The following is a 16,434-nucleotide window of genomic DNA, read 5'->3' on the forward strand; positions in this document are numbered from 1 at the left end:
ACCTGCTTACTTGATTACTTGACTACTTGAGTATGTGATTACCGTAAATTACGTGTTCATATGAAATTGCCCACCGTTTAAGGCGAGTGTGTATTTCATCTCACTCGACCTACTAAAATGATAAATTTTTACCGTTCACCGATTTATTCGATTACTTGTGCATGTTGTAAGCTCTAAGCTGAACTGGGCCCTGTCCTTGGTTACTAACCTACTCGAGCCAGGACTGGGATCGGTCGTGTAGGTTAGAACCCTGGGACACCGTTTCGGTATACTCGAGTACTACCACTGGAGGGATAAGGTGATGGCCAGACAAACCGAGGGGATCCGAAGTTATAAGGTGAATTTGACCGAAATGGTTCCACTGGAACATCATATCCTTCGATGTGTGTTTATTTTTGCATACTGATAACTGTATCATGCTAATGTGCCAAGGTGCAACCTTGAACCATGCTTGTGTTATACTCAAATTACTCGTACAATGATAACTATCTCATGTTAATGTGCCAAATATGCAACCTTGAACCATACATGTGTTATGTTCAAATTACTTGATTTATTAGAACTGCTAGAGTGTCTTGGAACCTCACTGGGCTGTGTAGCTCATTCCACATTTTTATTTTCCTTAATAGGGTTCGAGACCAAGAGTGCTCGTTAATAGTACTAGATTGTTTTCTTTTGACGAACTTAAGTTGTATTATAGCGGATGGTTGTAGTACATACTCTTTTGGATTGTATTAAGATTGAAAGCTAACTAATTGTAAGCATGCAATATTTTGGAGTACTTTAATTATATATTGAAGTTATTTGAAGTATTTCGAGCTTTTGAATTATGGATTGTAGTGAGTCCTACCGAGAGTTGGGCAGGCGTCCCGCGGATACCCTTTGGTTCGCCTTAGGGAGAAGTGGGGGCGTCACAGTTGGTATCAGAGCTTAGGCTTTAGATCTTTGTAGTGTATCCTAGGCTTAAAAGTTTAGGATGCCGGACTGTGGGATTGGTTTGAAAGTTAAGTGACCACTTGTAGGGATGAAAATCAGAGCCGTTTCGCGTGGTCTCTGCGCGGGGTGAGTTTGGGCCAAGTGGTGTTATGGTCCTTACTATATGAATGAGTAAAGACTTAAGTGTTTTTCTAGAGTGAAGTTATGGATCATGAATGTGATAGGTATAAAACCTTTATCTTGATACTTGGAGGAAAATAAGATATGTATGTTGGGTAGGAATCTCAAATGTGGTCATTTACTCTTGGGACCGGCTGGCTCGAGTTGTGAATTACCTTGTTTCGGATTCTTGTACCCGAGTACTTAAGAGTTGAGGGCAATCCTAAGGACTTGAGATCTCCATTTGTGGGGAATAAGAATGAATCGATATTTCACATGAATAGTTACAGGAAACCAATAATCGTTTGGCTAAGATGGCACAATAATTAAGAGCGTCAGGTGGAGAATATCGTAGCCCAGAAGATCCTAGTGTTGGGAATGAAGTTGAATGTGTTAAGAGTTTGTGCCTTGGAGATGAATGTACTTTTAATGATCACCTGTTTACTTTGTTTACTGACTTTGACTTGGTATGAACTTTACTTGACTCTAACCTGTGTTATGATTTAATGAGCTCTAGTTTGTGTTTACTTGTATGGTGATAATGTTATTTGTGTAAGTGATTTCATTTTTCTTTAAAAGTTGTTACTGGTATATGTGTGTAGTTCAATTATGGCTTAGTGTGAGGTTTATGCATATGCATATAGATTAGCTGTGAACATGGAAACTAGAGGACAACGAAAGGGACGTCAGCCCAAACAACCCCGAAATCAAAAAGTAGATAATGGGTCTGGTATTGATCAAAACGCCGAGCCAAGGGCTGGGAGAGGAGATGACCAAATGGGAGTAGTTTTAACTCGCATGACGGATGTATTAGAGCTCAAGGAAACCAACGTGGAAACCAAGAGATAGGGGAGGATCGAGCTTTAGAGCGGTTTCAGAAATTCTTCCCGCCCAAATTTTCTGGAGGACCTGACCCAAAAGTGGCTGAGAATTGGTTAGAGAATATAAGGAATATATTCGATGCCTTGGACTTCACAGAGGAAAGACAAGTCACTTTTGCTATATTTCAACTTGAGGGAGCAGCTCGAGCTTGGTGGAATGTTATAAGAAACAAGTGGGAAAGAGATCAAACTCCAAGGACTTGGATAAACTTTGTATGAGAGTTTAATGAGAAATTTTTTTCCTCCACTTGTCCAAGAAAAGAGAGAAGACGATTTTATAAAGCTTCGTCAAGGAACTTTGAGTGTGGCTGAGTACGAAACACGATTCACGAAATTATCTACATATGCTCCGGAATTGGTAGCTACGGAACGGAAGAGAATAAGACGGTTTATCCAAGGATTAAATTTAGAAATCCAAGATGCCCTTGCTGCAGCACAGATTGAAACATTTAGTGACGCTCTCGAGAAAGCGCAAAGGGTAGAAAGCACAAAATCCCAACTGAGAGCCTTCCAAGCGAGGAAGAGAGATGTATCCGATAGTAAACTAAGAGAAATTGGACCACCACCCAAAGTTAGAAAAGGAGTGGATAGAGTAAGACTATCACTTCCTTCACCACTCATGATAAAGGAACCAGAAGGAACTATGTCACAAGGAGCTCCAGTAGGACAGATACAATCAAAGGAAACCTCGCAAGCAAGTCAAGTCACAACGCCTCGTCCGACTTGTGGATATTGTGGAAGGACGAATCATACCGAAGAAAACTGTTGGCTAAAGGGGCGAAAGTGTATGGGATGCGGGAGCACCAACCATAAAGTTCACGACTGTCCAAAGAGGTATCCACGAGAAACTACTACTCAACAAGGAAATGGAACTGTCCCTCGACAATTCAATGGAAGAAGAAACCGACCAGTGGCATCTACAAGAACATATGAAATGATCACACAACAAGGTTCAGGGTTATCTGAGATTACAGAAGGTATGAATTTCGAGAACGAAATTCTTTTTAAGGAGGGAAGGTTGTGAGGACCCGAATTTTTTTTTCTTATTTTATTTTATTTTACCGGCCTAATTAGTTATTACTCACCCGTTTTCTCTGAATAATTTATTTCAACCATTTTAAACTTATTTACACGGAACTATGGCTTACATGTGTTTTTAAAATGACTTGTTACAAAAATTAATTTTTGGAAAGCTCGTTTAGTGAGGATAATGAATTTGCGTTTGGAGGTAACAATCGATTCGAGGGTACAATGAGCTTGGAGATTGAAGACTTATACATTAGTCTTAAAATAGGTATTTTTTTATGTTTAAGTACTCAAGTGATGGTTAGTATACTATCGTTATAAGAATTCCTTAGAAATTTCGCTGTATTGCACGCGAATCGAAAGTTCGCGTATATCGAGCCGGAGCGGTTAATTGGAGATTTAAGGAATTTATTCTAGACTATTAAGAGTGAATAATTATAACGTTTAAGAAAGTGCATTGGAGGTTTAGTGCACAAGTGAAACAAATCCGAGCGGAATCGGGCACGAAACGCGCGCGAACGCGCACTGTTAAAGGGTCGACTTTTGGAGCACCTTTTGGCCACACACTTAAGCTTCTCAAGGAAGCTTCATTTTCAGCAAAACTCTCTCTCTCCTTGCTCAAAGCAGCCGTGCACCCCCTAGGAGGAAGAAGACCCAAAGTTCTTCATTTTCTTGCTTCATTTCTTGACCAAATCACCTCAAATTCACACTACACCTTGCAAATAACTTGAAGATCAACTTAAGCTAGGAAAGGAGCTTGTTTCTCACGGTTTTCTTGAGCTTCAAAGGACCGAAAATTTTTGGTTTTATCATCTAAAGAGGTAATCAAATATCAAACCCTTGAATCTTAGTTTATGTAAGTTGATTTGCACATGTAAGCTTATAGATGCATGTGGGTAGCTCTATATTGTTGGAAATTTTGTGAGTGGGCTCTATGAAATCCCACAATGGCTTGATGAACTGATTTGATGTTATTAATGTTGGATTAGTGCTTAATCTAGTGAAAATAAGTTGTGTTGTGAAAGAAAACTCAAAGGAAGTGAGATGAGCAAAAGTGACGATTCTGCCCCTGTTTTTCCGTGAGCATTAGTGCAGTTTTTTGTGGTTCAATTGACTTGATTTTGATGTAAATATGTTGTGTGGGTTGTGTGGAAAGTTTCCACCAAAAATCATCCAAATTGGTTGGCCAAAAGTTGAGATTTCGAAAATGTAGCAAAACTGGAAATGTAACCAGAGCCTCTCTGGCAGTGGTATTGTTTCGGCCATAACTCTTTGTTCCAACGTCGAAATTGAGTGCTGTTTGCCGCATTAGAAACTAGACACATCCAGTTTTCCAACGGTATAAAATTCATACCCTGATTCCGCCTGAGTGAGCCGTACAAACCTTGTAAATTTGCCTGTTCTGTTTCTCGTCTGTACTGGAAGCCCTGTTTTGAGCTGCGACTTGATGCTCAAATATGAGCTAGTTGTGGACAGAATTTTAAAACGATTCCTTCTGAGAAATTGTAGCGTTATGAATTTAGTTTTCAATGCCACTGACCACGCTCAATTCTGAGTTGAATTGAGTGAGTTGTGGCTGGATTTCAGATCTGTCTTCGTGAAAGAAAACCCTAATTCTGGACTGATTTATAGCTAATCTTGATTTGGGACTTGTTATTCGAAATCCTTGGTGTTAATCACCTACCAAATGTATTTTGGATGTTTCCTAGACTTTGTCTTCATAAATGAATCATGTTCGAGGAATTTTCATTGGCCAAATGTTTGAGAAAAGAAAAACGAAAGTGCAAGGCAGATTTGCCTTAGCAAATTGTGGAACTTTAATGATTTTGTTAACCGACTTCCCGAACGAATTTTTGTATGAAATTTGACTGAGGAATAGCCATTATATGGTAGCACAATCATACCAAATTTGGTGCCGTTATAAGTCTATTTTGATGCCCAAAGTTATGTTTCAAATCTGGAAAATTGCCTAATGATCTTCATTTTGAACCAATTTTGAGCCACTATATCTTGGTGCTCAAAACTATGATTCTTGTTCCGTTTGTTTTTTTTTTTAAACTTTCATTGTAACTCTAATTGATTTTCAAATTTGAGAGGTTAGTTCGCATTCTGGGAATTTTACCGAATTTTCAAAATTTGCCAACAACCCAAATCTGTCTCGGGAGTTCAAATCAGCAACTTGAAACCAAAATTTGAGTGTCTTACGTTTTGAATCATGGAAAAGTTCCTAGGAACTTTTAGTACTTTGAAAGTAGTTTCCAACGGTATCATGTTTTCCAATTTTGGACCTACGGAGAGTGAGATATGATTTTTCAAAGATCGCACCTCAAATCTGAAATTTTCAAACTTGACGGAAATTGAGCTTTAGAGACTCTTCCCAATCCTTCACTACTAATTGACCATTTTGGACTTGTCTTCATGAAGGAAATCAGTTTTTCCTTGTGTTGTTAAAACACCACTTTTGAATCTTGAATTTTAAGCGAGTAAAGCTCCATTTCACGGTATTTTCTTAAATTGTACAAGTGTACAATCTTCCTTGATAATTAGGGGTTTTAAGTGATAGGTAATTGTTAATTGCTCAGGCACTCAAGAGGACCTTCAAGAGGATCTCGAAGCGGACGCCTAAACACTTGTTGAGCACTTACTCACTTGTTTTGAATAGGTAAGTGTTCCATATAGGAGTACGTGATTTGAATAGTTTTATGACATGTTTACTCCATGGTCATTATGTGTTTAACTGTTAAGTGTTACCGATAATTGCTCCTATGAACTGTTCCACTGTTTTAAGGCGAGTGTGTACCTTATCTCACTCGACCTACGAAAATGATAAATTTTTACCGTTAACCGAGATTATTTACCGTTTATCGTTTACCGTTCACTGTTTACCAATTTACTTGATTACCTGCTTACTTGATTACTTGACTACTTGAGTATGTGATTACCGTAAATTACGTGTTCATATGAAATTGCCCACCGTTTAAGGCGAGTGTGTATTTCATCTCACTCGACCTACTAAAATGATAAATTTTTACCGTTCACCGATTTATTCGATTACTTGTGCATGTTGTAAGCTCTAAGCTGAACTGGGCCCTGTCCTTGGTTACTAACCTACTCGAGCCAGGACTGGGATCGGTCGTGTAGGTTAGAACCCTGGGACACCGTTTCGGTATACTCGAGTACTACCACTGGAGGGATAAGGTGATGGCCAGACAAACCGAGGGGATCCGAAGTTATAAGGTGAATTTGACCGAAATGGTTCCACTGGAACATCATATCCTTCAATGTGTGTTTATTTTTGCATACTGATAACTGTATCATGCTAATGTGCCAAGGTGCAACCTTGAACCATGCTTGTGTTATACTCAAATTACTCGTACAATGATAACTATCTCATGTTAATGTGCCAAATATGCAACCTTGAACCATACATGTGTTATGTTCAAATTACTTGATTTATTAGAACTGCTAGAGTGTCTTGGAACCTCACTGGGCTGTGTAGCTCATTCCACATTTTTATTTTCCTTAATAGGGTTCGAGACCAAGAGTGCTCGTTAATAGTACTAGATTGTTTTCTTTTGACGAACTTAAGTTGTATTATAGCGGATGGTTGTAGTACATACTCTTTTGGATTGTATTAAGATTGAAAGCTAACTAATTGTAAGCATGCAATATTTTGGAGTACTTTAATTATATATTGAAGTTATTTGAAGTATTTCGAGCTTTTGAATTATGGATTGTAGTGAGTCCTACCGAGAGTTGGGCAGGCGTCCCGCGGATACCCTTTGGTTCGCCTTAGGGAGAAGTGGGGGCGTCACAGTTGGTATCAGAGCTTAGGCTTTAGATCTTTGTAGTGTATCCTAGGCTTAAAAGTTTAGGATGCCGGACTGTGGGATTGGTTTGAAAGTTAAGTGACCACTTGTAGGGATGAAAATCAGAGCCGTTTCGCGTGGTCTCTGCGCGGGGTGAGTTTGGGCCAAGTGGTGTTATGGTCCTTACTATATGAATGAGTAAAGACTTAAGTGTTTTTCTAGAGTGAAGTTATGGATCATGAATGTGATAGGTATAAAACCTTTATCTTGATACTTGGAGGAAAATAAGATATGTATGTTGGGTAGGAATCTCAAATGTGGTCATTTACTCTTGGGACCGGCTGGCTCGAGTTGTGAATTACCTTGTTTCGGATTCTTGTACCCGAGTACTTAAGAGTTGAGGGCAATCCTAAGGACTTGAGATCTCCATTTGTGGGGAATAAGAATGAATCGATATTTCACATGAATAGTTACAGGAAACCAATAATCGTTTGGCTAAGATGGCACAATAATTAAGAGCGTCAGGTGGAGAATATCGTAGCCCAGAAGATCCTAGTGTTGGGAATGAAGTTGAATGTGTTAAGAGTTTGTGCCTTGGAGATGAATGTACTTTTAATGATCACCTGTTTACTTTGTTTACTGACTTTGACTTGGTATGAACTTTACTTGACTCTAACCTGTGTTATGATTTAATGAGCTCTAGTTTGTGTTTACTTGTATGGTGATAATGTTATTTGTGTAAGTGATTTCATTTTTCTTTAAAAGTTGTTACTGGTATATGTGTGTAGTTCAATTATGGCTTAGTGTGAGGTTTATGCATATGCATATAGATTAGCTGTGAACATGGAAACTAGAGGACAACGAAAGGGACGTCAGCCCAAACAACCCCGAAATCAAAAAGTAGATAATGGGTCTGGTATTGATCAAAACGCCGAGCCAAGGGCTGGGAGAGGAGATGACCAAATGGGAGTAGTTTTAACTCGCATGACGGATGTATTAGAGCTCAAGGAAACCAACGTGGAAACCAAGAGATAGGGGAGGATCGAGCTTTAGAGCGGTTTCAGAAATTCTTCCCGCCCAAATTTTCTGGAGGACCTGACCCAAAAGTGGCTGAGAATTGGTTAGAGAATATAAGGAATATATTCGATGCCTTGGACTTCACAGAGGAAAGACAAGTCACTTTTGCTATATTTCAACTTGAGGGAGCAGCTCGAGCTTGGTGGAATGTTATAAGAAACAAGTGGGAAAGAGATCAAACTCCAAGGACTTGGATAAACTTTGTATGAGAGTTTAATGAGAAATTTTTTTCCTCCACTTGTCCAAGAAAAGAGAGAAGACGATTTTATAAAGCTTCGTCAAGGAACTTTGAGTGTGGCTGAGTACGAAACACGATTCACGAAATTATCTACATATGCTCCGGAATTGGTAGCTACGGAACGGAAGAGAATAAGACGGTTTATCCAAGGATTAAATTTAGAAATCCAAGATGCCCTTGCTGCAGCACAGATTGAAACATTTAGTGACGCTCTCGAGAAAGCGCAAAGGGTAGAAAGCACAAAATCCCAACTGAGAGCCTTCCAAGCGAGGAAGAGAGATGTATCCGATAGTAAACTAAGAGAAATTGGACCACCACCCAAAGTTAGAAAAGGAGTGGATAGAGTAAGACTATCACTTCCTTCACCACTCATGATAAAGGAACCAGAAGGAACTATGTCACAAGGAGCTCCAGTAGGACAGATACAATCAAAGGAAACCTCGCAAGCAAGTCAAGTCACAACGCCTCGTCCGACTTGTGGATATTGTGGAAGGACGAATCATACCGAAGAAAACTGTTGGCTAAAGGGGCGAAAGTGTATGGGATGCGGGAGCACCAACCATAAAGTTCACGACTGTCCAAAGAGGTATCCACGAGAAACTACTACTCAACAAGGAAATGGAACTGTCCCTCGACAATTCAATGGAAGAAGAAACCGACCAGTGGCATCTACAAGAACATATGAAATGATCACACAACAAGGTTCAGGGTTATCTGAGATTACAGAAGGTATGAATTTCGAGAACGAAATTCTTTTTAAGGAGGGAAGGTTGTGAGGACCCGAATTTTTTTTTCTTATTTTATTTTATTTTACCGGCCTAATTAGTTATTACTCACCCGTTTTCTCTGAATAATTTATTTCAACCATTTTAAACTTATTTACACGGAACTATGGCTTACATGTGTTTTTAAAATGACTTGTTACAAAAATTAATTTTTGGAAAGCTCGTTTAGTGAGGATAATGAATTTGCGTTTGGAGGTAACAATCGATTCGAGGGTACAATGAGCTTGGAGATTGAAGACTTATACATTAGTCTTAAAATAGGTATTTTTTTATGTTTAAGTACTCAAGTGATGGTTAGTATACTATCGTTATAAGAATTCCTTAGAAATTTCGCTGTATTGCACGCGAATCGAAAGTTCGCGTATATCGAGCCGGAGCGGTTAATTGGAGATTTAAGGAATTTATTCTAGACTATTAAGAGTGAATAATTATAACGTTTAAGAAAGTGCATTGGAGGTTTAGTGCACAAGTGAAACAAATCCGAGCGGAATCGGGCACGAAACGCGCGCGAACGCGCACTGTTAAAGGGTCGACTTTTGGAGCACCTTTTGGCCACACACTTAAGCTTCTCAAGGAAGCTTCATTTTCAGCAAAACTCTCTCTCTCCTTGCTCAAAGCAGCCGTGCACCCCCTAGGAGGAAGAAGACCCAAAGTTCTTCATTTTCTTGCTTCATTTCTTGACCAAATCACCTCAAATTCACACTACACCTTGCAAATAACTTGAAGATCAACTTAAGCTAGGAAAGGAGCTTGTTTCTCACGGTTTTCTTGAGCTTCAAAGGACCGAAAATTTTTGGTTTTATCATCTAAAGAGGTAATCAAATATCAAACCCTTGAATCTTAGTTTATGTAAGTTGATTTGCACATGTAAGCTTATAGATGCATGTGGGTAGCTCTATATTGTTGGAAATTTTGTGAGTGGGCTCTATGAAATCCCACAATGGCTTGATGAACTGATTTGATGTTATTAATGTTGGATTAGTGCTTAATCTAGTGAAAATAAGTTGTGTTGTGAAAGAAAACTCAAAGGAAGTGAGATGAGCAAAAGTGACGATTCTGCCCCTGTTTTTCCGTGAGCATTAGTGCAGTTTTTTGTGGTTCAATTGACTTGATTTTGATGTAAATATGTTGTGTGGGTTGTGTGGAAAGTTTCCACCAAAAATCATCCAAATTGGTTGGCCAAAAGTTGAGATTTCGAAAATGTAGCAAAACTGGAAATGTAACCAGAGCCTCTCTGGCAGTGGTATTGTTTCGGCCATAACTCTTTGTTCCAACGTCGAAATTGAGTGCTGTTTGCCGCATTAGAAACTAGACACATCCAGTTTTCCAACGGTATAAAATTCATACCCTGATTCCGCCTGAGTGAGCCGTACAAACCTTGTAAATTTGCCTGTTCTGTTTCTCGTCTGTACTGGAAGCCCTGTTTTGAGCTGCGACTTGATGCTCAAATATGAGCTAGTTGTGGACAGAATTTTAAAACGATTCCTTCTGAGAAATTGTAGCGTTATGAATTTAGTTTTCAATGCCACTGACCACGCTCAATTCTGAGTTGAATTGAGTGAGTTGTGGCTGGATTTCAGATCTGTCTTCGTGAAAGAAAACCCTAATTCTGGACTGATTTATAGCTAATCTTGATTTGGGACTTGTTATTCGAAATCCTTGGTGTTAATCACCTACCAAATGTATTTTGGATGTTTCCTAGACTTTGTCTTCATAAATGAATCATGTTCGAGGAATTTTCATTGGCCAAATGTTTGAGAAAAGAAAAACGAAAGTGCAAGGCAGATTTGCCTTAGCAAATTGTGGAACTTTAATGATTTTGTTAACCGACTTCCCGAACGAATTTTTGTATGAAATTTGACTGAGGAATAGCCATTATATGGTAGCACAATCATACCAAATTTGGTGCCGTTATAAGTCTATTTTGATGCCCAAAGTTATGTTTCAAATCTGGAAAATTGCCTAATGATCTTCATTTTGAACCAATTTTGAGCCACTATATCTTGGTGCTCAAAACTATGATTCTTGTTCCGTTTGTTTTTTTTTTTAAACTTTCATTGTAACTCTAATTGATTTTCAAATTTGAGAGGTTAGTTCGCATTCTGGGAATTTTACCGAATTTTCAAAATTTGCCAACAACCCAAATCTGTCTCGGGAGTTCAAATCAGCAACTTGAAACCAAAATTTGAGTGTCTTACGTTTTGAATCATGGAAAAGTTCCTAGGAACTTTTAGTACTTTGAAAGTAGTTTCCAACGGTATCATGTTTTCCAATTTTGGACCTACGGAGAGTGAGATATGATTTTTCAAAGATCGCACCTCAAATCTGAAATTTTCAAACTTGACGGAAATTGAGCTTTAGAGACTCTTCCCAATCCTTCACTACTAATTGACCATTTTGGACTTGTCTTCATGAAGGAAATCAGTTTTTCCTTGTGTTGTTAAAACACCACTTTTGAATCTTGAATTTTAAGCGAGTAAAGCTCCATTTCACGGTATTTTCTTAAATTGTACAAGTGTACAATCTTCCTTGATAATTAGGGGTTTTAAGTGATAGGTAATTGTTAATTGCTCAGGCACTCAAGAGGACCTTCAAGAGGATCTCGAAGCGGACGCCTAAACACTTGTTGAGCACTTACTCACTTGTTTTGAATAGGTAAGTGTTCCATATAGGAGTACGTGATTTGAATAGTTTTATGACATGTTTACTCCATGGTCATTATGTGTTTAACTGTTAAGTGTTACCGATAATTGCTCCTATGAACTGTTCCACTGTTTTAAGGCGAGTGTGTACCTTATCTCACTCGACCTACGAAAATGATAAATTTTTACCGTTAACCGAGATTATTTACCGTTTATCGTTTACCGTTCACTGTTTACCAATTTACTTGATTACCTGCTTACTTGATTACTTGACTACTTGAGTATGTGATTACCGTAAATTACGTGTTCATATGAAATTGCCCACCGTTTAAGGCGAGTGTGTATTTCATCTCACTCGACCTACTAAAATGATAAATTTTTACCGTTCACCGATTTATTCGATTACTTGTGCATGTTGTAAGCTCTAAGCTGAACTGGGCCCTGTCCTTGGTTACTAACCTACTCGAGCCAGGACTGGGATCGGTCGTGTAGGTTAGAACCCTGGGACACCGTTTCGGTATACTCGAGTACTACCACTGGAGGGATAAGGTGATGGCCAGACAAACCGAGGGGATCCGAAGTTATAAGGTGAATTTGACCGAAATGGTTCCACTGGAACATCATATCCTTCAATGTGTGTTTATTTTTGCATACTGATAACTGTATCATGCTAATGTGCCAAGGTGCAACCTTGAACCATGCTTGTGTTATACTCAAATTACTCGTACAATGATAACTATCTCATGTTAATGTGCCAAATATGCAACCTTGAACCATACATGTGTTATGTTCAAATTACTTGATTTATTAGAACTGCTAGAGTGTCTTGGAACCTCACTGGGCTGTGTAGCTCATTCCACATTTTTATTTTCCTTAATAGGGTTCGAGACCAAGAGTGCTCGTTAATAGTACTAGATTGTTTTCTTTTGACGAACTTAAGTTGTATTATAGCGGATGGTTGTAGTACATACTCTTTTGGATTGTATTAAGATTGAAAGCTAACTAATTGTAAGCATGCAATATTTTGGAGTACTTTAATTATATATTGAAGTTATTTGAAGTATTTCGAGCTTTTGAATTATGGATTGTAGTGAGTCCTACCGAGAGTTGGGCAGGCGTCCCGCGGATACCCTTTGGTTCGCCTTAGGGAGAAGTGGGGGCGTCACAGTTGGTATCAGAGCTTAGGCTTTAGATCTTTGTAGTGTATCCTAGGCTTAAAAGTTTAGGATGCCGGACTGTGGGATTGGTTTGAAAGTTAAGTGACCACTTGTAGGGATGAAAATCAGAGCCGTTTCGCGTGGTCTCTGCGCGGGGTGAGTTTGGGCCAAGTGGTGTTATGGTCCTTACTATATGAATGAGTAAAGACTTAAGTGTTTTTCTAGAGTGAAGTTATGGATCATGAATGTGATAGGTATAAAACCTTTATCTTGATACTTGGAGGAAAATAAGATATGTATGTTGGGTAGGAATCTCAAATGTGGTCATTTACTCTTGGGACCGGCTGGCTCGAGTTGTGAATTACCTTGTTTCGGATTCTTGTACCCGAGTACTTAAGAGTTGAGGGCAATCCTAAGGACTTGAGATCTCCATTTGTGGGGAATAAGAATGAATCGATATTTCACATGAATAGTTACAGGAAACCAATAATCGTTTGGCTAAGATGGCACAATAATTAAGAGCGTCAGGTGGAGAATATCGTAGCCCAGAAGATCCTAGTGTTGGGAATGAAGTTGAATGTGTTAAGAGTTTGTGCCTTGGAGATGAATGTACTTTTAATGATCACCTGTTTACTTTGTTTACTGACTTTGACTTGGTATGAACTTTACTTGACTCTAACCTGTGTTATGATTTAATGAGCTCTAGTTTGTGTTTACTTGTATGGTGATAATGTTATTTGTGTAAGTGATTTCATTTTTCTTTAAAAGTTGTTACTGGTATATGTGTGTAGTTCAATTATGGCTTAGTGTGAGGTTTATGCATATGCATATAGATTAGCTGTGAACATGGAAACTAGAGGACAACGAAAGGGACGTCAGCCCAAACAACCCCGAAATCAAAAAGTAGATAATGGGTCTGGTATTGATCAAAACGCCGAGCCAAGGGCTGGGAGAGGAGATGACCAAATGGGAGTAGTTTTAACTCGCATGACGGATGTATTAGAGCTCAAGGAAACCAACGTGGAAACCAAGAGATAGGGGAGGATCGAGCTTTAGAGCGGTTTCAGAAATTCTTCCCGCCCAAATTTTCTGGAGGACCTGACCCAAAAGTGGCTGAGAATTGGTTAGAGAATATAAGGAATATATTCGATGCCTTGGACTTCACAGAGGAAAGACAAGTCACTTTTGCTATATTTCAACTTGAGGGAGCAGCTCGAGCTTGGTGGAATGTTATAAGAAACAAGTGGGAAAGAGATCAAACTCCAAGGACTTGGATAAACTTTGTATGAGAGTTTAATGAGAAATTTTTTTCCTCCACTTGTCCAAGAAAAGAGAGAAGACGATTTTATAAAGCTTCGTCAAGGAACTTTGAGTGTGGCTGAGTACGAAACACGATTCACGAAATTATCTACATATGCTCCGGAATTGGTAGCTACGGAACGGAAGAGAATAAGACGGTTTATCCAAGGATTAAATTTAGAAATCCAAGATGCCCTTGCTGCAGCACAGATTGAAACATTTAGTGACGCTCTCGAGAAAGCGCAAAGGGTAGAAAGCACAAAATCCCAACTGAGAGCCTTTCAAGCGAGGAAGAGAGATGTATCCGATAGTAAACTAAGAGAAATTGGACCACCACCCAAAGTTAGAAAAGGAGTGGATAGAGTAAGACTATCACTTCCTTCACCACTCATGATAAAGGAACCAGAAGGAACTATGTCACAAGGAGCTCCAGTAGGACAGATACAATCAAAGGAAACCTCGCAAGCAAGTCAAGTCACAACGCCTCGTCCGACTTGTGGATATTGTGGAAGGACGAATCATACCGAAGAAAACTGTTGGCTAAAGGGGCGAAAGTGTATGGGATGCGGGAGCACCAACCATAAAGTTCACGACTGTCCAAAGAGGTATCCACGAGAAACTACTACTCAACAAGGAAATGGAACTGTCCCTCGACAATTCAATGGAAGAAGAAACCGACCAGTGGCATCTACAAGAACATATGAAATGATCACACAACAAGGTTCAGGGTTATCTGAGATTACAGAAGGTATGAATTTCGAGAACGAAATTCTTTTTAAGGAGGGAAGGTTGTGAGGACCCGAATTTTTTTTTCTTATTTTATTTTATTTTACCGGCCTAATTAGTTATTACTCACCCGTTTTCTCTGAATAATTTATTTCAACCATTTTAAACTTATTTACACGGAACTATGGCTTACATGTGTTTTTAAAATGACTTGTTACAAAAATTAATTTTTGGAAAGCTCGTTTAGTGAGGATAATGAATTTGCGTTTGGAGGTAACAATCGATTCGAGGGTACAATGAGCTTGGAGATTGAAGACTTATACATTAGTCTTAAAATAGGTATTTTTTTATGTTTAAGTACTCAAGTGATGGTTAGTATACTATCGTTATAAGAATTCCTTAGAAATTTCGCTGTATTGCACGCGAATCGAAAGTTCGCGTATATCGAGCCGGAGCGGTTAATTGGAGATTTAAGGAATTTATTCTAGACTATTAAGAGTGAATAATTATAACGTTTAAGAAAGTGCATTGGAGGTTTAGTGCACAAGTGAAACAAATCCGAGCGGAATCGGGCACGAAACGCGCGCGAACGCGCACTGTTAAAGGGTCGACTTTTGGAGCACCTTTTGGCCACACACTTAAGCTTCTCAAGGAAGCTTCATTTTCAGCAAAACTCTCTCTCTCCTTGCTCAAAGCAGCCGTGCACCCCCTAGGAGGAAGAAGACCCAAAGTTCTTCATTTTCTTGCTTCATTTCTTGACCAAATCACCTCAAATTCACACTACACCTTGCAAATAACTTGAAGATCAACTTAAGCTAGGAAAGGAGCTTGTTTCTCACGGTTTTCTTGAGCTTCAAAGGACCGAAAATTTTTGGTTTTATCATCTAAAGAGGTAATCAAATATCAAACCCTTGAATCTTAGTTTATGTAAGTTGATTTGCACATGTAAGCTTATAGATGCATGTGGGTAGCTCTATATTGTTGGAAATTTTGTGAGTGGGCTCTATGAAATCCCACAATGGCTTGATGAACTGATTTGATGTTATTAATGTTGGATTAGTGCTTAATCTAGTGAAAATAAGTTGTGTTGTGAAAGAAAACTCAAAGGAAGTGAGATGAGCAAAAGTGACGATTCTGCCCCTGTTTTTCCGTGAGCATTAGTGCAGTTTTTTGTGGTTCAATTGACTTGATTTTGATGTAAATATGTTGTGTGGGTTGTGTGGAAAGTTTCCACCAAAAATCATCCAAATTGGTTGGCCAAAAGTTGAGATTTCGAAAATGTAGCAAAACTGGAAATGTAACCAGAGCCTCTCTGGCAGTGGTATTGTTTCGGCCATAACTCTTTGTTCCAACGTCGAAATTGAGTGCTGTTTGCCGCATTAGAAACTAGACACATCCAGTTTTCCAACGGTATAAAATTCATACCCTGATTCCGCCTGAGTGAGCCGTACAAACCTTGTAAATTTGCCTGTTCTGTTTCTCGTCTGTACTGGAAGCCCTGTTTTGAGCTGCGACTTGATGCTCAAATATGAGCTAGTTGTGGACAGAATTTTAAAACGATTCCTTCTGAGAAATTGTAGCGTTATGAATTTAGTTTTCAATGCCACTGACCACGCTCAATTCTGAGTTGAATTGAGTGAGTTGTGGCTGGATTTCAGATCTGTCTTCGTGAAAGAAAACCCTAATTCTGGACTGATTT

Source organism: Coffea arabica, chromosome 8e (genome assembly GCF_036785885.1).
Source record: "Coffea arabica cultivar ET-39 chromosome 8e, Coffea Arabica ET-39 HiFi, whole genome shotgun sequence".
Lineage (NCBI taxonomy): Eukaryota > Viridiplantae > Streptophyta > Magnoliopsida > Gentianales > Rubiaceae > Coffea > Coffea arabica.